The 25,180-nt window shown below is 44.8% G+C and overlaps 2 non-coding genes and 24 pseudogenes across 2 annotated transcripts; 2 read left to right on the top strand and 24 right to left on the bottom strand.

The window, feature by feature from the left end:
- The first annotated feature begins 4,238 nt into the window (after positions 1 to 4,238).
- Positions 4,239 to 4,357, top strand: LOC134962698 (5S ribosomal RNA; annotated as a pseudogene).
- Positions 4,358 to 4,464: 107 nt separating this feature from the next.
- LOC134963643 (5S ribosomal RNA) lies at positions 4,465 to 4,583 on the top strand (annotated as a pseudogene).
- A 9,886-nt stretch (positions 4,584 to 14,469) lies between these two features.
- LOC134960896 (5S ribosomal RNA) lies at positions 14,470 to 14,588 on the bottom strand (annotated as a pseudogene).
- Positions 14,589 to 14,695: 107 nt separating this feature from the next.
- Positions 14,696 to 14,814, bottom strand: LOC134963946 (5S ribosomal RNA). The gene has a single exon (XR_010188169.1). It is a non-coding gene; the product is annotated as a 5S ribosomal RNA (ribosomal RNA).
- Positions 14,815 to 14,921: 107 nt separating this feature from the next.
- Positions 14,922 to 15,040, bottom strand: LOC134961682 (5S ribosomal RNA). Its single transcript, XR_010187949.1, has one exon. It is a non-coding gene; the product is annotated as a 5S ribosomal RNA (ribosomal RNA).
- A 107-nt stretch (positions 15,041 to 15,147) lies between these two features.
- LOC134960519 (5S ribosomal RNA) lies at positions 15,148 to 15,266 on the bottom strand (annotated as a pseudogene).
- A 107-nt stretch (positions 15,267 to 15,373) lies between these two features.
- Positions 15,374 to 15,492, bottom strand: LOC134960039 (5S ribosomal RNA; annotated as a pseudogene).
- Positions 15,493 to 15,829: 337 nt separating this feature from the next.
- Positions 15,830 to 15,948, bottom strand: LOC134963387 (5S ribosomal RNA; annotated as a pseudogene).
- A 107-nt stretch (positions 15,949 to 16,055) lies between these two features.
- On the bottom strand, positions 16,056 to 16,174 carry LOC134959821 (5S ribosomal RNA; annotated as a pseudogene).
- A 107-nt stretch (positions 16,175 to 16,281) lies between these two features.
- LOC134963258 (5S ribosomal RNA) lies at positions 16,282 to 16,400 on the bottom strand (annotated as a pseudogene).
- Positions 16,401 to 16,507: 107 nt separating this feature from the next.
- LOC134960619 (5S ribosomal RNA) lies at positions 16,508 to 16,626 on the bottom strand (annotated as a pseudogene).
- Positions 16,627 to 16,733: 107 nt separating this feature from the next.
- On the bottom strand, positions 16,734 to 16,852 carry LOC134960165 (5S ribosomal RNA; annotated as a pseudogene).
- A 107-nt stretch (positions 16,853 to 16,959) lies between these two features.
- Positions 16,960 to 17,078, bottom strand: LOC134961855 (5S ribosomal RNA; annotated as a pseudogene).
- Positions 17,079 to 17,185: 107 nt separating this feature from the next.
- LOC134960299 (5S ribosomal RNA) lies at positions 17,186 to 17,304 on the bottom strand (annotated as a pseudogene).
- A 107-nt stretch (positions 17,305 to 17,411) lies between these two features.
- Positions 17,412 to 17,529, bottom strand: LOC134962688 (5S ribosomal RNA; annotated as a pseudogene).
- A 107-nt stretch (positions 17,530 to 17,636) lies between these two features.
- Positions 17,637 to 17,755, bottom strand: LOC134961529 (5S ribosomal RNA; annotated as a pseudogene).
- Positions 17,756 to 17,862: 107 nt separating this feature from the next.
- On the bottom strand, positions 17,863 to 17,981 carry LOC134964813 (5S ribosomal RNA; annotated as a pseudogene).
- A 107-nt stretch (positions 17,982 to 18,088) lies between these two features.
- On the bottom strand, positions 18,089 to 18,207 carry LOC134961422 (5S ribosomal RNA; annotated as a pseudogene).
- A 107-nt stretch (positions 18,208 to 18,314) lies between these two features.
- On the bottom strand, positions 18,315 to 18,433 carry LOC134961861 (5S ribosomal RNA; annotated as a pseudogene).
- Positions 18,434 to 23,691: 5,258 nt separating this feature from the next.
- Positions 23,692 to 23,810, bottom strand: LOC134959881 (5S ribosomal RNA; annotated as a pseudogene).
- Positions 23,811 to 23,917: 107 nt separating this feature from the next.
- LOC134960383 (5S ribosomal RNA) lies at positions 23,918 to 24,036 on the bottom strand (annotated as a pseudogene).
- A 107-nt stretch (positions 24,037 to 24,143) lies between these two features.
- Positions 24,144 to 24,262, bottom strand: LOC134960164 (5S ribosomal RNA; annotated as a pseudogene).
- A 107-nt stretch (positions 24,263 to 24,369) lies between these two features.
- LOC134960303 (5S ribosomal RNA) lies at positions 24,370 to 24,488 on the bottom strand (annotated as a pseudogene).
- A 107-nt stretch (positions 24,489 to 24,595) lies between these two features.
- LOC134959059 (5S ribosomal RNA) lies at positions 24,596 to 24,713 on the bottom strand (annotated as a pseudogene).
- Positions 24,714 to 24,820: 107 nt separating this feature from the next.
- On the bottom strand, positions 24,821 to 24,939 carry LOC134961204 (5S ribosomal RNA; annotated as a pseudogene).
- A 107-nt stretch (positions 24,940 to 25,046) lies between these two features.
- LOC134960061 (5S ribosomal RNA) lies at positions 25,047 to 25,165 on the bottom strand (annotated as a pseudogene).
- Positions 25,166 to 25,180: the final 15 nt, after the last annotated feature.

Below are 25,180 nucleotides of genomic sequence, written 5' to 3'. Positions count from 1 at the left end.
GGAATGATCTCAATTTGAGACTCACAGGAGAAACTAGCCAGAAAACAATCAACTTCTTGGACCTTACAATTAACATCGAAGAAGATGGCTCAATCTCGACAGACATTTACCGAAAGAAAACAGCAACAAACAGTATTTTACACTCAAGCAGTTCACATCTGCCGGCCACTATCCGGGGAATTCCAAAAGGTGAACTCCTCCGGACCAAGAGAAACTGTTCTGATGCAACCAAATACTCTGTGAGAGAACAACAACTGGCAGAAAGGATAAAGCAAAGGGGGTATAGCAACCGGTTAATAAAAACCGCCAAACGAGATGTGAAAACATACACCAGAGATTCCCTGTTGGTACCAAAAATTAGAACTCCTAAAGAAGAGCCAGTAAGATTTATAAGTACCTTCAATAATAAATGGAGGGAAATCAATTGCATCTTACAAAGACACTGGTCAGTTTTGACAGTTGACAAGGACCTTAAAGATATATTACCACAAAAAGTCCAGAGCAGTTGGAGAAGGACTTGTAATTTAAAGGACATCTTAGTGAGGAGCCATTTACCATCTTTGAAAAGACCATTACATCACAAGAAGGGCTCTTTCTGCTGCAGACAATGCAAAGTGTGTCAATTCATGACGACCAGAACTAACTACAATGACGCCTATGGCAGGAAGTGGGACATAGAGAGTTATATCGACTGCACCACATCAGGGGTAGTTTACCAAATAATATGCCCATGTAACAAGATATACATAGGCAAAACTATAAGACAACTTAAGGTGAGACTGCTCGAGCATGTGGGTACCATAAGAAACGCAAGGCAGGACAAAGCTAAATTTAAATCTCTTACCCCAATTGCTAGCCATTTTTTAAGGTATCATGATGGTCTCGCTAAAGGCCTGCAAGCATTTGGTATGAAACACTTCGAAACAGGGATCCGAGGCGGTCACATTGATGGAGAATTGCTCAGATTTGAGTGCAAAATGATATTCCTGATGGATAGTCTGCACCCAAAGGGTTTAAATGAAGGCACTAGCTATTTACCATTTTTGTGATCTGCCAGGGGTTGCAACTTATTCAGTAAGAATTACATAGCATACCCTCCACCCCCCCATGAAGAGTCCCGTATATTATATCATTTTGTGTATCTTCTCAAAATCGAGATGTTCATCATTTCCTCTCTTTCGAGAGGGGTTAACAAAATCTATACAAATATAAAGTGCTCAAGAATTTCTATTTCGTATGCCCTGATAATTCATCTGTGTGTAATCGTATAGATATTATAAATTTATACAAATATCAAACGTACAAAATTTCATACTTACCATGTCCAATTATTTTATTTGTGTGCAATTCCTGTAGAGATCATCAATTTTGTTCAAAAGGGTTTTTTCTGACCCTAGATGGATCTATTATCTTCTTTCTTCCTAAAGCGCAGTTACTCTTTATTTCTCAGAGGATTTTTTCAACAATTTACATCTATATTCGTTTTATTGTGAATATACATTCATCATATTTGGAAGACTTACCTGTGTGTAACCTTGATGGGTACTCGGATTGTTGGTTTTCCTCAATCTTCTTTGGATCCGGGTCTGAATTGATGTCATTATGTCCATAATTAATATATAATATTTTTATTTTAGAAGCAGCCAATTTTTTTTTATTTTTCTCCTTGAATCTCTTTCGAATCTAGGACTATGCTATACAGAGAATGTATATTTATTTATTTTTATTTTCTGCAACTCACATTTTTTGAAATAGGATTAGTAATAATTATTCTATTAGTGAATCAAGAATCATAACTGAAATAGGATGGAGAGGTTTTCCCATAAGCAGGTTCCCTCAATTCCAAATGGATACTGGCGTTTCAGAGCAGTGCTGACAAGCCCGCTCGTACTGATCACAGGGAAAAAATATGCTTGAATGATTTTATACAATAGAATGTGGATAGATATGTTACTATGTTACTATGTTACTATGTTACTATGTAATTTACTCACCAGTAATTCTATTTCTCGTAGTCCGTAGTGGATGCTGGGGACTCCGTAAGGACCGTGGGGAATAGACGGGCTCCGCAGGAGACTGGGCACTCTAAAGAAAGATTAGGTACTATCTGGTGTGCACTGGCTCCTCCCTCTATGCCCCTCCTCCAGACCTCAGTTAGGGAAACTGTGCCCCGAAGAGCTGACATTACAAGGAAAGGATTTTGGAATCCAGGGTAAGACTCATACCAGCCACACCAATCACACCGTACAACTTGTGATAACTTACCCAGTTAACAGTATGAACAACAACTGAGCATCAATCAACGGATGGCTCATAACAATAACCCTTTATTAAGCAATAACTATATACACGTATTGCAGAAAGTCCGCACTTGGGACAGGTGCCCAGCATCCACTACGGACTACCAGAAATAGAATTACCGGTGAGTAAATTCTTATTTTCTCTAACGTCCTAGTGGATGCTGGGGACTCCGTAAGGACCATGGGGATTATACCAAAGCTCCCAAACGGGCGGGAGAGTGCGGATGACTCTGCAGCACCGAATGGGCAAACACAAGGTCCTCCTCAGCCAGGGTATCAAACTTGTAGAACTTAGCAAAGGTGTTTGAACCCGACCAAGTAGCAGCTCGGCAAAGCTGTACAGCCGAGACCCCTCGGGCAGCCGCCCAAGAAGAGCCCAGCTTCCTTGTGGAATGGGCTTTCACTGATTTTGGATGTGGCAATCCAGCCGCAGAATGAGCCTGCTGAATCGTGCTACAGATCCAGCGAGCAATAGTTTGCTTTGAAGCAGGAGCACCCAGCTTATTGGGTGCATACAGGATAAACAGCGAGTCAGTCTTCCTGACTCCAGCCGTTCTGGAAATATATATTTTCAAAGCCCGGACTACGTCCAACAACTTGGAGTCCTCCAAGTCCCGAGTAGCCGCAGGCACCACAATAGGTTGGTTCAAATGAAACGATGATACCACCTTTGGCAGAAATTGGGGACGAGTCTGCAATTCTGCTCTGTCCATATGGAAAATCAGATGGGGGCTTTTACATGACAAAGCCGCCAATTCTGACACACGCCTAGCTGATGCTAAGGCTAACAGCATGACCACTTTCCACGTGAGATACTTTAGTTCCACGGTCTTAAGTGGCTCAAACCAGTGGGATTTCAGGAAATCCAACACCACATTAAGATCCCAAGGTGCCACTGGTGGCACAAAAGGGGGCTGAATATGTAGCACTCCCTTAACAAACGTCTGAACATCAGGCAGTGAAGCCAGTTCTTTTTGAAAGAAAATGGATAGGGCCGAAATGTGGACCTTTATGGACCCTAATTTTAGGCCCATAGTCACACCTGACTGTAGGAAGTGCAGGAATCGACCCAGCTGGAATTCCTCTGTAGGGGCCTTCCTGGCCTCACACCAAGCAACATATTTTCGCCATATACGGTGATAATGCTTTGCTGTCACGTCCTTCCTAGCTCTTATCAGCGTAGGAATCACTTCATCCGGAATACCCTTTTCTGTTAGGATCCGGCATTCAACCGCCATGCCATCAAACGCAGCCGCGGTAAGTCTTGGAAAAGACAGGGCCCCTGTTGCAACAGGTCCTGTCTGAGAGGCAGAGGCCATGGGTCCTCTGTGATCATTTCTTGTAGTTCTGGGTACCAAGTCCTTCTTGGCCAATCCGGAACGATGAGTATTGTTCTCACTCCTCTTTTTCTTACTATTCTCAGTACCTTGGGTATGAGAGGAAGAGGAGGAAACACATAGACTGACTGGAACACCCACGGTGTTACTAGCGCATCCACAGCTATCGCCTGAGGGTCCCTTGACCTGGCGCAATATCTTTTTAGCTTTTGTTGAGGCGGGACACCATCATGTCCACCTGTGGCAGTTCCCATCGATTTGTAATCTGTGTGAAGACTTCTTGATGAAGTCCCCACTCTCCCGGGTGGAGGTCGTGTCTGCTGAGGAAGTCTGCTTCCCAGTTGTCCACTCCCGGAATGAACACTGCTGACAGTGCTTGCACGTGATTCTCCGCCCAACGAAGAATCTTTGTGGCTTCCTTGGAAGCTAAGCAGTGTTTGGCCTGGTTAGTACTTGGATGAGAGACCACCTGGGAATACAAAGTGATGTAGGTATTTTTATACTGCCAACACCGTTCTGTTGATGCATTCCATTTTCAAACTTATTCATTTATGTACCAGTAGTTAGAAGTAGAAAAGTTCTAACAGAAACCACAAAGCTCATCTACAGCCACACCACACTGGATACGCCCAATCTCATCTGACATTGGAAGCTAAGCAGTGTTAGGCCTGGTTAGTACTTGGATGGGAGACCACCTGGGAATACAAAGTGATGTAGGTATTTTTATACTGCCAACACCGTTCTGTTGATGCATTCCAATTTCAATCTTATTCATTTATGTACCAGTAGTTAGAAGTAGAAAAGTTCTAACAGAAACCACAAAGCTCATCTACAGCCACACCACACTGGATACGCCCAATATCATCTGATCTTGGAAGCTAAGAAGTGTTGGGCCTGGTTAGTACTTGGATGGGAGACAACCTGGGAATACAAGGTGCTGGAGGTATTTTTACACTGCCAACACCATTCTGTTGATGCATTCCATTTTCAAACTTATTCATTTATGTACCAGTAGTTAGAAGTAGAAAAGTTCTAACAGAAACCACAAAGTTCATCTACAGCCAGACCACACTGGATACGCCCAATCTCATCTGACCTTGGAAGCTAAGCAGTGTTAGGCCTGGTTAGTACTAGTGATGAGCGGGTTCGGTTTCTCGGAAACTGAACCCCCCCGAACTTCACGCTTTTTACACGGGTCCGAGGCAGACTCGGATCTTCCCGCCTTGCTCGGCTAACCCGAGCGCGCCCGAACGTCATCATCCCGCTGTCGGATTCTCGCGAGGCTCGTATTCTATCGCGAGACTCGGATTCTATATAAGGAGCCGCGCGTCGACGCCATTTTCACACGTGCATTGAGATTGATAGGGAGAGGACGTGGCTGGCGTCCTCTCCGTTTAGAGTAGACTAGAGAGTAGTAGAGACACTTGATTTACTAATTTTGGGGAGCATATTAGGAGTACTACTTGCTGATAGTGTGACCAGTGACCACCAGTTTAATTAATCCGTTCTCTGCCTGAAAAAAAAATGATACACAGTGTGACACAGTCACATACCATATCTGTGCTCAGCCTCAGTGTGCCCTCAGTGTGCTGCATCATCTATGTAATACTGTATATCTGACTGTGCTGAGTGCTCACTGCTCACACAGCTTAATTGTGGGGGAGACTGGGGAGCAGTTATAGCAGGAGTACATATTTTAACAGTGCACACTTTTGCTGCCAGAGTGCCACTGCCAGTGTGACTGACCAGTGACCACTGACCACCAGTATATTGTGATTGTCTGCCTGAAAAAGTTAAACACTCGTCGTGTGGTGTTTTTATTCTATAAATGCATTCTGCTGACATGGCCGCATTCTGTTGCCACTGCTTCTTGTGCCGCCCTGTCGGTTTACATGGGCGACCGCCGTGATGTTGTCTGACTGAATCAGCACTGGTTGGTCTCGAAGCAGGGGCTCCGCTTGACTCAGGGCGTTGTATATGGCCCTTAGTTCCAGTATATTTATGTGCAGACAAGTCTCCTGACTTGACCACAGCCCTTGGAAGTTTCTTCCCTGAGTGACTGCCCCCCATCCGCGGAGGCTTGCATCCGTGGTCACCAGGACCCAGTCCTGTATGCCGAACCTGCGGCCCTCAAGAAGATGAGCACTCTGCAGCCACCACAGAAGAGACACCCTGGCCCTCGGGGACAGGGTGATCAGCCGATGCATCTGAAGATGCGATCCGGACCACTTGTCCAACAGATCCCACTGAAAGATCCTCGCATGGAACCTGCCGAAGGGAATGGCTTTGTATGAGGCCACCATCTTTCCCAGGACTCGCGTGCAGTGATGCACCGACACCTGTTTTGGTTTTAGAAGGTCCCTGACCAGAGTCACGAGCTCCTGAGCCTTCTCCTCCGGGAGAAACACCTTCTTCTGTTCTGTGTCCAGAATCATGCCCAGGAAGGGCAGACGCGTCAAAGGAATCAGCTGCGACTTTTGAATATTCAGAATCCAGCCGTGCTGTTGCAACACTTCTTGAGAGTGTGCTACGCTGATCAACAACTGCTCCCTGGACCTCGCCTTTATGAGGAGATCGTCCAAGTACGGGATAACTGTAACTCCTTGCTTCCGAAGGAGTACCATCATTTCCGCCATTACCTTGGTAAATATTCTCGGTGCCGTGGACAGGCCAAACGGCAACGTCTGGAACTGGTAGTGACAGTCCTGTTCCACAAACCTGAGGTACTCCTGGTGAGGTGGATAAATGGGGACATGCAAGTAAGCATCCTTGATGTCCAGAGATACCATAAAATCCCCTTCTTCCAGGCTTGCAATGACCGCTTTGAGCGATTCCATTTTGAACTTGAATTTCTTTATATAAAAGTTCAGGGATTTTAAAATCAGAATGGGTCTTACCGAACCATCCGGCTTCGGTACCACAAACATTGTGGAATAGTAACCCCTTCCCTGTTGAAGGAGGGGGACCATTATTATCACTTGCTGGAGGTACAGCTTGTGAATTGCCGCCAGCACTACCTCCCTTTCCATGGGGGAAGCTGGCAAGGCTGATTTTAGGTAACGGTGAGGGGGAGTCTCTTTGAATTCCAGCTTGTATCCTTGAGACACAATTTGTACAGCCCAAGGATCCACTTGCGAGCGAACCCACTGGTTGCTGAATTTTCGGAGACGCGCCCCCACCGCTCCTGGCTCCGCCTGTGGAGCCCCAGCGTCATGCGGTGGACTTAGTGGAAGCCGGGGAGGACTTTTGTTCCTGGGAACTAGCTGCATGGTGCAGTTTCTTTCCTCTACCCCTGCCTCTGACAAGAAAGGATGCACCTCTGACCTTCTTGCTTTTCTGAGAACGAAAGGACTGAATTTGATAATACGGTGCTTTCTTAGGCTGTGAGGAAACCTGAGGCAAGAAAGTCGACTTTCCAGCTGTCGCTGTGGACACGAGGTCCGAGAGACCGTCCCCAAACAATTCCTCACCCTTATAAGGCAAAACCTCCATGTGTTTTTTAGAATCTGCATCTCCTATCCATTGCCGAGTCCATAAGACCCTTCTGGCAGAAATGGACATTGCATTAATTCTAGAGCCCAGCAGGCAAATGTCCCTCCGGGCATCCCGCATATATAAGACGGCGTCTTTTATATGGCCCTGGGTTAGCAAAACAGTATCCCTGTCCAGGGCATCTATGTCCTCTGACAGAGTATCTGTCCATGTTGCTACAGCGCTACACATCCAGGCCGAAGCAATAGCTGGTCTCAGTAGAGTACCAGAGTGTGTATAAACTGACTTCAGGATAGCTTCTTGTTTCCTATCCGCAGGATCCTTTAGGGCGGCCGTATCCTGAGACGGCAGGGCCACCTTCTTAGATAAGCGTGTCAGCGCCTTGTCTACCCTAGGGGAGGATTCCCAACGTAACCTGTCCATTGGCGGGAATGGGTACACCATCAGAGGCTTTTTGGAAATCACTACTTTCTTATCAGGGGAACTCCACGCTTCTTCACATAATTCATTTAATTCATGTGAAGGGGGAAAAGTCACTGCCTGCTTTTTCTCCCCAAACATATACACCCTCTTGTCAGGGACAGTTTTAACCTCTGAAATGTGCAATACATCCTTTATTGCAATAATCATGTAGCAGATGGCCTTGGTCATCTTAGGCTGTAAATGTGCCTCATCATCGTCGACACTGGAGTCGGACTCCGTGTCGGCATCTGTGTCAACCATCTGAGATAGTGGGCGTTTATGAGACCCTGACGGCCTCTGAGTCGCCTGGGCAGGCCCGGGTTGAGACCCCGGCTGTCCCAAGGCTGCAGCGTCATCAAACCTTCTATGTAAGGAGCTTACATTATCATTTAAGACCTTCCACATATCCATACAATCAGGTGTCGGCCCCGACGGCAGCGACACCACATTTATCTGCACTTGCTCCGCCTCCACGTAACCCTCCTCATCAAACATGTTGACACAGCCGTACCGAAACACTGCACACACACAGGGAATGCTCTGACTGAGGACAGGACCCCACAAAGGCCTTTGGGGAGACAGAGAGAGAGTAAGCCAGCACACACCACAGCGCTATATAACCCAGGGATTTACACTAAAATAAGTGATTACCCAGTAGCTGCTGATTTTATGTCTTTTGCGCATGAAATTTATGTGCCCCCCCACCCCCCCTCTCTTTTTCCCTTTCTGTACCTGGATACTTCAGGGGAGAGCCTGGGGAGCTGCTTCCAGCGGAGCTGTGAAGAGAAAATGGTGCTGGTTAGTGCTGAGGAAGAAGGCCCCGCCCCCTCAGCGGCGGGCTTCTGTCCTGCTTTCAATGTGTAAAAATGGCGGGGGCTCGGACATATATACAGTCCCTGACTGTATACTGTATATGTCTATATTTTGCCAAAAAAGGTATTAATTTGCTGCCCAGGGCGCCCCCCCCTGCGCCCTGCACCCTACAGTGACCGGAGTGTGCGGTGTGCTGTGGGAGCAATGGCGCACAGCTGCAGTGCTGTGCGCTACCTTAAGTGAAGACAGGAGTCTTCTGCCGCCGATTTCGATGTCTTCTTGCTTCTGCTGGCTGCTGTACTTCTGGCTCTGCGAGGGGGACGGCGGCGTGGCTCCGGGAACGGACAATCAAGGTCAGGTACCTGTGTACGATCCCTCTGGAGCTAATGGTGTCCAGTAGCCTAAGAAGCGCAACCTAGCTGCAGTGAGTAGGTTTGCTTCTCTCCCCTCAGTCCCACGTAGCTCTCTGAAAATAAAAAACCTAACAATATAATTTCTTTACTAGTAAGCTCAGGAGAGCCCACTAGGAGCACCCAGCTCTGGCCGGGCACAGATTCTAACTGAGGTCTGGAGGAGGGGCATAGAGGGAGGGGCCAGTGCACACCAGATAGTACCTAATCTTTCTTTAGAGTGCCCAGTCTCCTGCGGAGCCCGTCTATTCCCCATGGTCCTTACGGAGTCCCCAGCATCCACTAGGACGTTAGAGAAAGCATGATTTAATGTTATGTAGGGAGTGTGAAAATGCCAGAATAGCGTAGCCACTGCACAGACGTTGTATATAGTCAGATATGAGGACCAGTAAATTTCAGACGGCAGATGTGTTTTTGTCATAGCGGACCACAATCAGTTTTTAGGACTTGTAATCTAACACGTTAGTGAGGCATGAACCAATTTGTCCTGTCCATTGAACAATATTAAAGTGATTGAAAATGTACTATAATCAATAATACAAGTCAGAACACTCTGCACAGCTGCTGTGCCTCTCTATTAAGATCTCTGAGACACGTGCCAGACAGGAATCTACCCAACACAGCTTTTGCTCATTAATACCATTGTGGTACAGCCGTATTAATACAGATAATATTGTATTCAAATATTTACTGCACACATTGGGTGTGGGATACTTTGATTCTTAACCAACGGCACGTACAGAACCGCTGTATTATTATAGGAATCTGCTAGGTGTGTGCAACTTGCTATATTAAAGATGTATCTATCTAACTAATTAAAACAGCTACACAGGGTGCTCCTCTAGCACAAAATCAATAGGTCTTTATTAGAATCTATTTACAGTTGCTGCAGACCTAGAGGTTATTACGATTCAGGCCGGCAGCACAGTTGGATGCGGAGTCCGCACTTTGAACCTACACATCAGGGTCCCACTAATTAATATAAGTGCAGTGGCAATTAACAAGCATGCTGTACACATATTAGACGATGAGATAGGATAATTGTTTATGATTTGAACTTTTATCTATATCTATACGGTTAAAATTATCATAATGAGGATTGTAATGGGGATACATCCCTTTAATATTTAACATTAATAATTGATGGGACATAGTAGCCATGATATCAAGATGGCAGGCAATATAGCCACTGTGATCTCTGATCACACTCTGGACATAATAACCCCTACAGTATTTACGGGGAGTCTGAATGCGGAGAACAGCGGCAGCCGCCTACAATAAAAGTATCTGCATTCATAAATATCCATAATTGACGTGACCCAACTTACACATAAAAGTTGGAATAATTTATTATTTAGGGACCAATACTAAGCAGACTTGGATAGCAGGGACGTGCAGTCAGGGGAGGCAGGGGAGGCAGTGCCTCCCCTGTGATTAATTATTAAAATAATATAAAGAAGATACTTATGACACAGATTCTGTGTCATAAGTATATTCTTTATGTAATTCTAATAATTTTCCTGGTTTAAATGTGTTTGGGAGGCACTGATAGCAGTGCCTCCCAAACATAATGGAAACGGGACTGAGCGGGGGGCGGGGCCAAGCACTGGGCTGTAAAAGCCCATTCAAATAGATAGGGAAAGCGGCACTTCTACAAGTGCCTCGCTGACAGGGACACCACCCCCATGTCAGCGAGGCACCTGTGATTGGACAGCGGATCCAGTGCTGGATCCGCTGTCCAATCCCACACATGCGGCGCTGGAGGCGGCGGGTCCCGGCGGTGAGTGTCGCTGGAGGTAGGCGGGAGTGCGGTTCTCCCCCGACCTCCTCCGTTTACCTGCTGACCCAAGCGCCGTGGTGTGCGGCTATCCGCTCCTCCCGCTGACCGGAGCGGCTCTCTCTCCTCCGGTGCGGCTCTCTCCCCAGCAGCAGCAGAGGTAGTGTGTGTGTGTTGTGTGTGTGTCCAGCAGCGCGCGGGGGGGTAGTGTGTGTGTGTTGCGTGTGTGTGCTCGTCCCCAGCAGCAGCAGGTGGGGGAATAGGGGAGGGGGGATGTCCAGCAGCAGCAGGTTATTGTATCGAGCAGCAGGTAGGAGGGAGGAGGGGTGTGCAGCAGCAGGTGTGTGTGTGGGGGGGTGCAGCAGAGGTAGTGTGTGTGTGTGTGTGTTGCGTGTGTGTGTGTCTCCAGCAGCAGCAGGTGGGGGGGGAGGAATGATGTCCAGCAGCAGCAGGTTATTGTATCCAGCAGCAGGTAGGAGGGAGGGTGTGTGTGTGTGCAGCAGCAGGTGTGGGGGTGTGTGCAGCAGAGGTAGTGTGTGTGTGTGTGTTGCGTGTGTGTGTCCCCAGCAGCAGCAGGTGGGGGGGGGATGTCCAGCAGCAGCAGGTTATTGTATCCAACAGCAGGTAGGAGGGAGGGGTGTGTGTGCTGCAGCAGGTGTGGGGGGGAGGGGTGTGCAGCAGAGGTAGTGTGCGTGTGTGTGTATGTGTGTTGCGTCAGTGGCATGCGGTGAGGTCAGTGGCTGGTGAGGCACTACAGCCATAATGTCCGCCGCATCCTGCCGATGACCCCTACTGCCGCCGAGCCAATGCCCGCTACTGCCTCTGAGCCGATGCCCACCGATGCCAATGGCTTACAAACTCTCCCACCATCAACTGACCCAGCCCTCCGCCACTAATTTGCATCTCAGTCCGATGCCGCCAATGCCCGCTGCCTGCCTGCTCATCATACTTGTGATATATTGTACATTTTTATAGAAAAAAAATAAAAGATTAGTGTTTGGGACTGGGAAGAGAGTGGGAGGAGGGTATGAATGCAATTTTATTGTCCAGGGCTTCCATTAACTTAATGGAGAAGGGGCTGAATGGGTTAAAAAAATGTAAAAAAAAAATGCGTGAGGTCCCCCCTCCTAAGTATAACCAGCCTCGGGCTCTTTGAGCCGGTCCTGGTTGTTTAAATACTGGGGGAAAATTGGACAGGGGTTCCCCATATTTAGACAACCAGCACCGGGCTCTTAGTCCGGTCCTGGTTCCAAAAATACGGGAGACAAAACACGTAGGGGTCCCCCGTATTTTTAAAACCAGCACCGGGCTCCACTAGCCAGGGACATAATGCCACAGCCGGGGGACACATTTATGTAGGTCCTTGCGGCCGTGGCATTACCCCCCCAACTAGTCACCCCTGGCCGGGGTTCCCTGGAGGAGTGGGGACCCCTTACATCAAGGGGTCACCCCCCCTCCAGGCACCCAAGGGCCAGGGGTGAAGCCCGAGGCTGTCCCCAGCACCCCTGGGCGGTGGGTGCCGGGCTGATAGCCATGTGTGTAAAAAAAATTATATATTTTTTTGTTGTGGAACTACAAGGCCCAGCAAGCCTCCCCGGCTTGCTGGTACTTGGAGAACCTTAAGTACCAGCATGCGGGGAAATAACGGGCCCGCTGGTACCTGTAGTTCTACAACAACAAAAATACCCAAATAAAGACACAACTCACACACCGTGAAAGTAAAAATTTATTAACACACACTTACACACTCACACATACTTACCTACATCCCACGTCGGTCACGTCCACTTGTCCAGTAGAATCCAATAGGGGTACCTGTAAAAATGAGAGACAGATTACTTACCTACATCCCACGCCGATCACGTCCACTTGTACAGTAGAATCCAATAGGGTAGGGGTACCTGTAAAAATGAACATTATACTTACAAACTGAGAGAGAGAGAAAGAGAGAGAGAGAGAGAGGGTGGGATGTACTAAGCAGTAATATAGCAGTAAAACCTGTTACCGGCCCGATGTCTTTTCCCCGTATGTTCTATTAATCCTCAGCCTACTGCGCTGTCAGTTGCTTCCGCATCTCTTGTTACACGTGACTTCTTCGGCACGGCACCTGCTCTCATAGGTAGCCTATTGTTCCACCACGGGCACTGTATGTACGAACGTACAGGACCCGTCACCTCCAGGCATATGTGCCATCGTTTAATGATCGGAGGTGATGGGTCCCGTACGTTCGTATATACGGTGCCCACGGTGGAACAATAGGCTACCTATGAGAGCAGGTATCGTGCAGAAGTCACATGTAACAGGTGCAAGTGATAGGCTGGGGGTTAATTATATACGGGGAAAAGATATTGAGCTGGTAGGACACACACACCCCCCTACCTGCTGCTGGGGAGAGCCTCCCGCTGCACACACACACACCCCTACCTGCTGTTGGGGAGAGCCACACGCTGCACGTACACACCCCTACCTGCTGCTGGGGAGATCCACACGCTGCATGCACACACCCCTACCTGCTGCTGGGGAGAGCCACACGCTGCACGCACACACCCCTACCTGGTACTGGGGAGAGCCACACGCTGCACGCACACACCCCTACCTGCTGCTGGGGAGAGCCGCACGAGACCGACACACACACCCCTACCTGCTGCTGCACACACAAACACACACACACACCCTACCTGCTGCTGCACCCCCCCCCTCCCTCCTACCTGCTGCTGAATACAATAACCTGCTGCAGCTAGACATTCCCCCTGCCCCCCCCCCACCAGCGGCTGCTGGGGACACACACGCAACACACACACACACACACACACACACACACACTACCTCTGCTGCACTCACATACACACACACCCCCTCCCTCCTACCTGCTGCTGGATACAATAACCTTCTGCTGCTGGATATCCCCCCTCCCCCTCCCCACCTGCTGCTGCTGGGGACACACACACACGCAACACACACACACTACCTCTGCTGCACCCCCCCCCCCCTCCTACCTGCTGCTGGATACAATAAACTGCTGCTGCTGGACATCCCCCCTCCCCCCCACCTGCTGCTGCTGGGGACACACACACGCAACACACACACACACACACACACACACACACACACACACACTACCTCTGCTGCACACCCCCCCCACACCTGCTTCTGCACACACCCCCTCCCTCCTACCTGCTGCTGGATACAATAACCTGCTGCTGCTGGACATCCCCCCTCCCCCCCACCTGCTGCTGCTGGGCACACACACGCAACACACACACACACACACACACACTACCTCTGCTGCCCCCCCCCCCCCACACACACACCTGCTGCTGCACACACCCCTCCCTCCTACCTGCTGCTCGATACAATAACCTGCTGCTGCTGGACATCCCCCTCACCTGCTGCTGCTGGGGACGAGCGCACACACACAACACACACACACACTACCCCCCCCGCGCGCTGCTGGACACACACACAACACACACACACTACCTCTGCTGTTGCTGGGGAGAGAGCCGCACCGGAGGAGAGAGAGCCGCTCCGGTCAGCGGGAGGAGGGGATAGCCGCACACCACGGTGCTTGGGTCAGCAGGTAGACGGAGGAGGTTCTGGGGAGAGCCGCACTCCCGCCTACCTCCAGCGACACTCACCGCCGGGACCCGCCGCCTCCAGTGCCACATGTGTGGGATTGGACAGCGGATCCAGCACTTAACCAGGCCCAACACTGCTTAGCTTCCAAGATCAGATGAGATTGGGCGTATCCAGTGTGATGTGGCTGTAAATGAGCTTTGTGGTTTCTGTTAGAACTTTTCTACTTCTAACTACTGGTAAATAAATGAAACAGTTTGAAAATGGAATGCATCAACAGAACGGTGTTGGCAGTATAAAAATACCTACAGCACCTTGTATTCCCAGGTGGTGTCCCATCCAAGTACTAACCAGGCCCAACACTGCTTAGTTTCTAAGATCAGATGAGATTGGGTGTATCCATTGTGGTGTGGCTGTAGATGAGCTTTGTGGTTTCTGTTAGAACTTTTCTACTTCTAACTTCTGGTACATAAATGAATAAGTTTGAAAATGGAATGCATAAAGAGAACGGTGTTGGCAGTATAAAAATACCTACAGCACCTTGTATTCCCAGGTGGTCTCCCATCCAAGTACTAACCACGCCCAACACTGCTTAGCTTCCAAGATCAGATGAGATTGGGCGTATCCAGTGTGGTGTGGCTGTAAATGAGCTTAGTGGTTTCTGTTAGTACTTTTCTACTTCTAACTACTGGTACATAAATGAATAAGTTTGAAAATGGAATGCATCAACAGAACGGTGTTGGCAGTATAAAAATACCTACAGCACCTTGTATTCCCAGGTGGTCTCCCATCCAAGTACTAACCACGCCCAACACTGCTTAGCTTCCAAGATCAGATGAGATTGGGTGTATCCAGTGTGGTGTGGCTGTAAATGAGCTTAGTGGTTTCTGTTAGTACTTTTCTACTTCTAACTACTGGTACATAAATGAATAAGTTTGAAAATGGAAAGCATCAACAGAACGGTGTTGGCAGTATAAAAATACCTACAGCACCTTGTATTCACAGGTGGTCTCCCATCCAAGTACTAACCAGGCCCAACACTCCTTAGCTTCCAAGATCAGATGAAATTGGGCGTATCCAATGTGGTGTGGCTGTAGATGAGCTTTGTGGTTTCTGTTAGAACTTTTCTACTTCTAACTACTGGTATATAAATGCAAAAGTTTGAAAATGGAATGCATCAACAGAACGGTGTTGGCAGTATAAAAATACCTACAGCACCTTGTATTCCCAGGTGGTCTTCCATCTAAGTACTAACCAGGCCCAACACTGCTTAGCTTCCAAGATCATATGAGATTGGGCGTATCCAGTGTGGTGTGGCTGTACATGAACTTTGTGGTTTCTGTTAGACCTTTTCTACTTCTAGCTACTGGTACATAAATGAATAAGTTTGAAAATGGAATGAATCAACAGAACAGTATTGGCAGTATAAAAATACCTACAGCACCTTGTATTCCCAGGTGGTCTCCCATCCAAGTACTAACCAGGCCCAACACTCATAGCTTCGAAGATCAGATTAAATTTGGCGTATCCAGTGTGGTGAGGTGTGGCTGTAGATGAGTTTTGTGGTTTCTGCTAGAACTTTTCTACTTCTAGCTACTGGTAAATAAATGAAAAAGTTTGAAAATGGAATGCATCAACAGAACGGTGTTGGCAGTATAAAAATACCTACAGCACCTTGTATTCACAGGTGGTCTCCCATCCAAGTACTAACCAGGCCCAAAACTGCATAGCTTCCAAAATCAGATGAGAATGGGTGTATCCAGTGTGGAGTGGCTGTAGATGAGCTTTGTGGTTTCTGTTAGAACTTTTCTACTTCTAACTACTGGTAAATAAATGAAAAAGTTTGAAATTGGAATGCATCAACAGAACGGTGTTGGCAGTATTAAAATACCTACAGCACCTTGTATTCCCAGGTGGTCTCCAATCCAAGTACTAACCAGGCCCAACACTGCTTAGCTTCCAAGATCAGATGAGGTTGGGCGCATCCAGTGTGGTGTGGCTGTAGATGAGCTTTGTGGTTTCTGTTAGAACTTTTCTACTTCTAACTACTGGTACATAAATGAATAAGTTTGAAAATGGAATGCATCAACAGAACGGTGTTGGCAATATAAAAATACCAACAGCACTTTGTATTCCCAGGTGGTCTCCCATCCAAGCACTAACCAGGCACAACACTGCTTAGCTTCCAAGATCAGATGAGATTGGGCGCATCCAGCATGGTGTGGCTGTAGATGAGCTTTGTGGTTTCTTTTAGTACTTTTCCACTTCTAGCTACTGGTACATACATGAATACATTTGAAAATGGAATGCATCAACAGAACGGTGTTTGCAGTATAAAAATACCTACAGCACCTTGTATTCCCAGGTGGTAACCCATAGAAGTACTAACCAGGCCCAACACTGCTTAGCTTACAAGATCAGATGAGATTGAGCGTATCCAGTGTGGTGTGGCTGTATATGAGCTTTGTGGTTTCTGTTAGAACTTTTCTACTTCTAACTACTGGTACATAAATGAATAAGTTTGAAAATGGAATGCATCAACAGAACAGTATTGGCAGTATAAAAATACCTACAGCACCTTGTATTCCCAGGTGGTCTCCCATCCAAGTACTAACCAGGCCCAACACTGCTTAGTTTCTAAGATCAGATGAGATTGGGTGTATCCATTGTGGTGTGGCTGTAGATGAGCTTTGTGGTTTCTGTTAGTACTTTTCTACTTCTAACTTCTGGTACATAAATGAATAAGTTTGAAAATGGAATGCATAAAGAGAACGGTGTTGGCAGTATAAAAATACCTACAGCACCTTGTATTCCCAGGTGGTCTCCCATCCAAGTACTAACCACGCCAAACACTTCTTAGCTTCCAAGATCAGATGAGATTGGGCGTATCCAGTGTGGTGTGGCTGTAAATGAGCTTAGTGGTTTCTGTTAGTACTTTTCTACTTCTAACTACTGGTACATAAATGAATAAGTTTGAAAATGGAATGCATCAACAGAACGGTGTTGGCAGTATAAAAATACCTACAGCACCTTGTATTCCCAGGTGGTCTCCCATACAAGTACTAAGCAGGCCCAACACTGCTTAGCTTCCAAGATCAGATGAGATTGAGCGTATCCAGTGTGGTGTGGCTGTCGATGAGCTTTGTGGTTTTTGTTAGAACTTTTCTACTTCTAACTACTGGTACATAAATGAATAAGTTTGAAAATGGAATGCATCAACAGAACAGTGTTGGCAGTATAAAAATACCTACAGCACCTTGTATTCCCAGGTGGTCTCCCATCCAAGTACTAACCAGGCCCAACACTCATAGCTTCCAAGATCAAATGAAATTGGGCGTATCCAGTGTGGTGTGGCTGTAGATGAGCTTTGTGGTTTCTGCTAGAACTTTTCTACTTCTAGCTATTGGTAAATAAATGAAAAAGTTTGAAAATGGAATGCATCAACAGAACGGTGTTGGCAGTATAAAAATACCTACAGCACCTTGTATTCACAGGTGGTCTCCCATCCAAGTACTAACCAGGCCCAACACTCCATAGCTTCCAAGATCAGATGAAATTGGGCGTATCCAGTGTGGTGTGGCTGTAGATGAGCTTTGTGGTTTCTGCTAGAACTTTTCTACTTCTATCTACTTGTAAATAAATGAAAAAGTTTGAAAATGGAATGCATCAACAGAACGGTGTTGGCAGTATAAAAATACTTACAGCACCTTGTATTCACAGGTGGTCTCCCATCCAAATACTAACCAGGCCCAAAACTGCATAGCTTCCAAAATCAGATGAGAATGGGTGTATCCAGTGTGGAGTGGCTGTAGATGAGCTTTGTGGTTTCTGTTAGAACTTTTCTACTTCTAACTACTGGTAAATAAATGAAAAAGTTTGAAAATGGAATGCATCAACAGAACGGTGTTGGCAGTATAAAAATACCTACAGCACCTTGTATTCCCAGGTGGTATCCCATCCAAATACTAACCAGGCCCAACACTGCTTAGCTTACAAGAACAGATGAGATTGAGCATATCCAGTGTGGTGTGGCTGTAGATGAGCTTTGTGGTTTCTGTTAGAACTTTTCTACTTTTAACTACTGGTACATAAATGAATAAGTTTGAAAATGGAATGAATCAACAGAACAGTATTGGCAGTATAAAAATACCTACAGCACCTTGTATTCCAAGGTGGTCTCCCATCCAAGTACTAACCAGGCCCAACACTGCTTAGTTTCTAAGATCAGATGAGATTGGGTGTATCCATTGTAGTGTGGCTGTAGATGAGCTTTGTGGTTTCTGTTAGTACTTTTCTACTTCTAACTTCTGGTACATAAATGAATAAGTTTGAAATTGGAATGTATAAAGAGAACGGTGTTACATAGAAACATAGAAACATAGAATTTGACGGCAGATAAGAACCACTTGGCCCATCTAGTCTGCCCCTTTTTTATTTTATCCTTTAGGCAATCTCAACCCTTTTTTAATCTTGATTCTTTGTAAGGATATTCATATGCCTGTCCCAAGCATGTTTAAATTGCCCTACAGTCTTAGCCTCTACCACCTCTGATGGGAGGCTATTCCACTTATCCACTACCCTTTCTGTGAAGTAATTTTTCCTTAAATTTCCCCTGAACCTCCCCCCCTCCAGTCTCAATGTATGCCCTCGAGTTCTAATACTTCTTTTCCTTTGAAGAATGTTTCCCTCCTGAACTTTGTTAAGACCCTTTATATATTTGAAAGTTTCTATCATGTCTCCCCTTTCCCTTCTCTCCTCCAAACTATACATGTTAAGATCTTTTAGCCTTTCCGGGTAAGTTTTGTGATGTAGGCCATGCACCATTTTAGTTGCCCTTCTTTGTACACTCTCTAATGTATTTATATCCTTCTGGAGATAGGGTCTCCAGAACTGGACACAGTATTCCAGATGGGGCCTTACCAATGACCTATACAGTGGCATTATCACTTCTTTTTTCCTGCTACTGATTCCTCTCCCTATGCAACCAAGCATCTGACTTGCCTTTCTCATTGCTTTGTTGCATTGCTTTCCTGCCTTCAAGTCACTTGAAATAGTGACTCCTAAATCTCTTTCCTCCTCAGTAGTTTCCATTATAGTACCCTTGATACTATACTTAGCCTTTGGGTTTTTGAGACCCAAGTGCATGATTTTGCATTTTTTAGCATTAAACTGTAGTTGCCACGTTCTTGACCATTTCTCAAGCCTACCTAGGTCATCAATCATTTGTTTGACCCCTCCCGGTGTGTCTACCCTGTTGCATATCTTTGTATCATCTGCAAAAAGGCATATCTTCCCTTCAATACCATCTGCAATGTCACCAACAAAGATATTAAAGAGAACTGGACCAAGTACAGATCCCTGGGGTACTCCACTGGTAACATTTCCCTCCATAGATTGCACTCCATTAACTACAACTGTCTGTTTCCTATCCTGCAACCAGGTTCTTATCCATTTCACTAATTTATAATCCACCCCCAGGCTTTCAAGTTTATTTAGCAGTCTGTGATGTGGGACAGTGTCAAATGCCTTACTAAAGTCTAGATATGCTACATCTACAGCTCCCCCTTGATCTATTATTTTCATCACAGAGTCAAAAAAGTCAATAAGATTTGTTTGGCATGATCTCCCACCAGTAAATCCATGCTGTTTTGGATCCTGTAAGTTGTTTGATTTAAGATATTCCACTACTCTTTCTTTTAATAGTTTTTCCATTACTTTCCCTACTACTGATGTAAGGCTTACTGGTCTGTAGTTACTTGCTTCTTCCTTGCTTCCACTTTTGTGCAGTGGAACTACATTTGCTCTTTTCCAGTCCTCTGGAATATCACCTGTATTTAGTGACTGGTTAAATAATTCTGTTAAAGGTGTAACCAGGACATCTTTTAGCTCTTTGAGTATCCTTGGGTGTATCCCATCTGGTCCCATTGATTTATCCACTTTTAGTTTTGAAAGTTCTGTTAGGACCTTCTCCTCTGTAAATGTATTTTCATCTACCTTATTTTTATGAATGTCCTTGCAATTTAACTGTGGCCCCATCCCTTCTTCTGTAGTAAATACTGAGCAAAAATAATTATTTAGGTGATCTGCTATTGCCTTGTCTCCCTCCACCAAATGCCCACTCTCTGTCTTAAGTCTTATTATTCCTCCATTTGATTTTCTCCTTTCACTTATATACTTAAAAAAAGTTTTGCCCCCTTTATCTACTGACTGGGCCATTTTCTCCTCAGCTTCTGCCTTTGCACGTCTGATCACTTTCTTAGCATCCTTCCGTCTGTCCAGATACTCCTCTTTGTCGTTATTATTTTGAGTCTGTTTGTATTTCCTAAAAGCCATCTTTTTTGCTTTCACACTAGTTGATACTACTTTTGTGAACCACACTGGCTTCCTTTTCCTGGTGCTTTTCCTAACCATTTTGATACAAAGGTCTGTTACACTTAGTAATGCACTTTTAATTTTTTTCCACCTCTCCTGCACCCCTTCCAAGTTTCTCCAGTCTGCCAATGAATCACTTAAACATCTCCCCATTTTAGCAAAGTCTGCATTTCTAAAATCCAACACCTTTGTTTTTGTGTGAGAGGAGTTGGATCCTGTCTTTATACTAAACCATACTGCTTGATGATCACTGGATCCCAGGTGCTCACCCACATATATATCAGATATCCTTTCACCATTTGTAAGAATTAGATCTAATATTGAGTCTTTGCGAGTGGGCTCCCTCACCAATTGCTTGAGAGATGCTCCCTGTAAGGAATGTAGAAATTTGCCACTTGTAGCTGAACTTGCAAAAGACCCCTCCCAATTTACATCAGGTAAATTAAAGTCTCCCATGATTATGACTTCTCCCTTAAAAGCCATTTTAGAGATGTCCAACAATAGGTTCCTGTCCAAATCCTGCCCCTGGCCTGGTGGTCTATAGATCAACCCAATGCGAATAATGTCCTTCTTCCCAGTTTCTATGGTGACCCAAAGGGCCTCAGTTTTGGCTTCAATATTTTGTATTAAAGTGGCATTTATGCTTTTTTTCACATACATTGCTACCCCTCCTCCTATTCTTCCTATTCTATCTTTCCTAAATAAATTGTATCCTGGTATAGTTAAGTCCCAGTCATGATTCTCATTGCACCAAGACTCTGTAATTGCCACAAAATCCAGGTTATCCCTTGTCATTATCGCAATTAGCTCTGGAATTTTGTCTCCTAAGCTCCTAGCATTTGCAGACATAGCTTTAAAAAATGTTTCTGTGCATTTGTTATTAGTAGCCATGTCTAGAGCGTACAAAATAAATGACAAGTTTAAAGTTGAAATTCCCTGTTTGGGGATGTTGCTCAGTATTTGTTTTCTTTTACTAATCAGTAATCATACTCTGTCCTTTACACCATGACTATACCTTACTAAATATAAAGACATAGTACACCTGACCACAATGGGTTAATGTTCAAAAGAGGTAATCACCAGTTAGTATGCAATACTAAACTGTTTCACTGAGCAACTTCCCCACACATGCAATGACATTTTCAAGAAATCATTACATAAAGAAACATACATAAGTTTGCATAAGAGAGAACTGTAGTGAGCAGATTGGGGATGCCTTTTCTTCGGTTTTGTAAAATTGGATGATATGCATAAGATGAATTACATACTTATGAGCATTAAGGCAGTCCTTTTGTGGTAGTGTTGGTGTGTTGATGTTTTCCTTCTGGTTTTCTTCGGTTTAACGCAGGTATAACGCTATTTTTATAATAACACTTTTATGTCAGCACTTCTATGAAAGCACTGCCAGCCGACGTCTATCCAGCCGTATACTAGACTTCAAATAGGAACAATATCCATGTGAATGCAATGATTGCAAACTCCACCCAAGACCATCCCCCTTTAAACTAAGGCCATAAATTAGCTTAGAAAAACAGACATTACATGCCAATAAGGCAGCCAACTATATCTCTACAAAGAGAAAAACATACAAGAAAAAAAAAAAAAAAAAACCCGTATTCAATATACCTAGACTATTCAAACATGAAATTCATTTGACATAATCAGCAAATGCAGTACAACTTGCAGGGATGTGTAGTTCAACGAATCATACCTAGACTATTCAAACATGAAATTCATTTGACATAATCAGCAAATGCAGTACAACTTGCAGGGATGTGTAGTTCAACGAATCATACCTAGACTATTCAAACATGAAATTCATTTGACATAATCAGCAAATGCAGTACAACTTGCAGGGATGTGTAGTTCAACGAATCATACCTAGACTATTCAAACATGAAATTCATTTGACATAATCAGCAAATGCAGTACAACTTGCAGGGATGTGTAGTTCAACGAATCATACCTAGACTATTCAAACATGAAATTCATTTGACATAATCAGCAAATGCAGTACAACTTGCAGGGATGTGTAGTTCAACGAATCATACCTAGACTATTCAAACATGAAATTCATTTGACATAATCAGCAAATGCAGTACAACTTGCAGGGATGTGTAGTTCAACGAATCATACCTAGACTATTCAAACATGAAATTCATTTGACATAATCAGCAAATGCAGTACAACTTGCAGGGATGTGTAGTTCAACGAATCATACCTAGACTATTCAAACATGAAATTCATTTGACATAATCAGCAAATGCAGTACAACTTGCAGGGATGTGTAGTTCAACGAATCATACCTAGACTATTCAAACATGAAATTCATTTGACATAATCAGCAAATGCAGTACAACTTGCAGGGATGTGTAGTTCAACGAATCATACCTAGACTATTCAAACATGAAATTCATTTGACATAATCAGCAAATGCAGTACAACTTGCAGGGATGTGTAGTTCAACGAATCATACCTAGACTATTCAAACATGAAATTCATTTGACATAATCAGCAAATGCAGTACAACTTGCAGGGATGTGTAGTTCAACGAATCATACCTAGACTATTCAAACATGAAATTCATTTGACATAATCAGCAAATGCAGTACAACTTGCAGGGATGTGTAGTTCAACGAATCATACCTAGACTATTCAAACATGAAATTCATTTGACATAATCAGCAAATGCAGTACAACTTGCAGGGATGTGTAGTTCAACGAATCATACCTAGACTATTCAAACATGAAATTCATTTGACATAATCAGCAAATGCAGTACAACTTGCAGGGATGTGTAGTTCAACGAATCATACCTAGACTATTCAAACATGAAATTCATTTGACATAATCAGCAAATGCAGTACAACTTGCAGGGATGTGTAGTTCAACGAATCATACCTAGACTATTCAAACATGAAATTCATTTGACATAATCAGCAAATGCAGTACAACTTGCAGGGATGTGTAGTTCAACGAATCATACCTGTTGAGCACAAAGAGTGATGAGGAGTTGGTTCACAAGTTCACAATTGACAACAGCTGATGATATAACTTAACGCAGGTATAACGCTATTTTTATAATAACACTTTTATGTCAGCACTTCTATGAAAGCACTGCCAGCCGACGTCTATCCAGCCGTATATAAAAATACCTACAGCACCTTGTATTCCCAGGTGATCTCCCATCCAAGTACTAACCACGCCCAACACTGCTTAGCTTCCAAGATCAGATGAGATTGGGCGTATCCAGTGTGGTGTGGCTGTAAATGAGCTTTGTGGTTTCTGTTAGAACTTTTCTACTTCTAACTACTGGTACATAAATGAATACATTTGAAAATGGAATGCATCAACAGAACGGTGTTGGCAGTATAAAAATACCTACAGCACCTTGTATTCCCAGGTGGTATCCCATCCAAATACTAACCAGGCCCAACACTGCTTAGCTTACAAGATCAGATGAGATTGAGCATATCCAGTGTGGTGTGGCTGTAGATGAGCTTTGTGGTTTCTGTTAGAACTTTTCTACTTTTAACTACTGGTACATAAATGAATAAGTTTGAAAATGGAATGAATCAACAGAACAGTATTGGCAGTATAAAAATACCTACAGCACCTTGTATTCCCAGGTGGTCTCCCATCCAAGTACTAACCAGGCCCAACACTGCTTAGTTTCTAAGATCAGATGAGATTGGGTGTATCCATTGTGGTGTGGCTGTAGATGAGCTTTGTGGTTTCTGTTAGTACTTTTCTACTTCTAACTACTGATACATAAATGAATAAGTTTGAAAATGGAATGCATCAACAGAACGGTGTTGGCAGTATAAAAATACCTACAGCACCTTGTATTCCCAGGTGGTCTCCCATCCAAGTACTAAGCAGGCCCAACACTGCTTAGCTTCCAAGATCAGATGAGATTCAGCGTATCCAGTGTGGTGTGACTGTAGATGAGCTTTGTGGTTTTTGTTAGAACTTTTCTACTTCTGACTACTGGTACATAAATGAATAAGTTTGAAAATGGAATGCATCAACAGAACAGTGTTGACAGTATAAAAATACCTACAGCACCTTGTATTGCTAGGTGGTCTCCCATCCAAGTACTAACCAGGCCCAACACTCATAGTTTCCAAGATCAGATGAAATTGGGCGTATCCAGTGTGGTGTGGCTGTAGATGAGCTTTGTGGTTTCTGCTAGAACTTTTCTACTTCTAGCTATTGGTAAATAAATGAAAAAGTTTGAAAATGGAATGCATCAACAGAACGGTGTTGGCAGTATAAAAACACTTACAGCACCTTGTATTCACAGGTGGTCTCCCATCCAAGTACTAACCAGGCCCAACACTCCTTAGCTTCCAAGATCAGATGAAATTGGGCGTATCCAGTGTGGTGTGGCTGTAGATGAGCTTTGTGGTTTCTGCTAGAACTTTTCTACTTCTAGCTACTGGTAAATAAATGAAAAAGTTTGAAAATGGAATGCATCAACAGAACGGTGTTGGCAGTATAAAAATACCTACAGCACCTTGTATTCCCAGGTGGTCTCCCATCCAAGTACTAACCACGCCCAACACTGCTTAGCTTCCAAGATCAGATGAGATTGAGCGTATCCAGTGTGGTGTGGCTGTATATGAGTTTAGTGGTTTC

This window comes from Pseudophryne corroboree, chromosome 9 (genome assembly GCF_028390025.1).
Source record: "Pseudophryne corroboree isolate aPseCor3 chromosome 9, aPseCor3.hap2, whole genome shotgun sequence".
Lineage (NCBI taxonomy): Eukaryota > Metazoa > Chordata > Amphibia > Anura > Myobatrachidae > Pseudophryne > Pseudophryne corroboree.
Note: the sequence above shows the minus strand (reverse complement) of the source record. Positions and strands in the feature narration are given on the sequence as shown.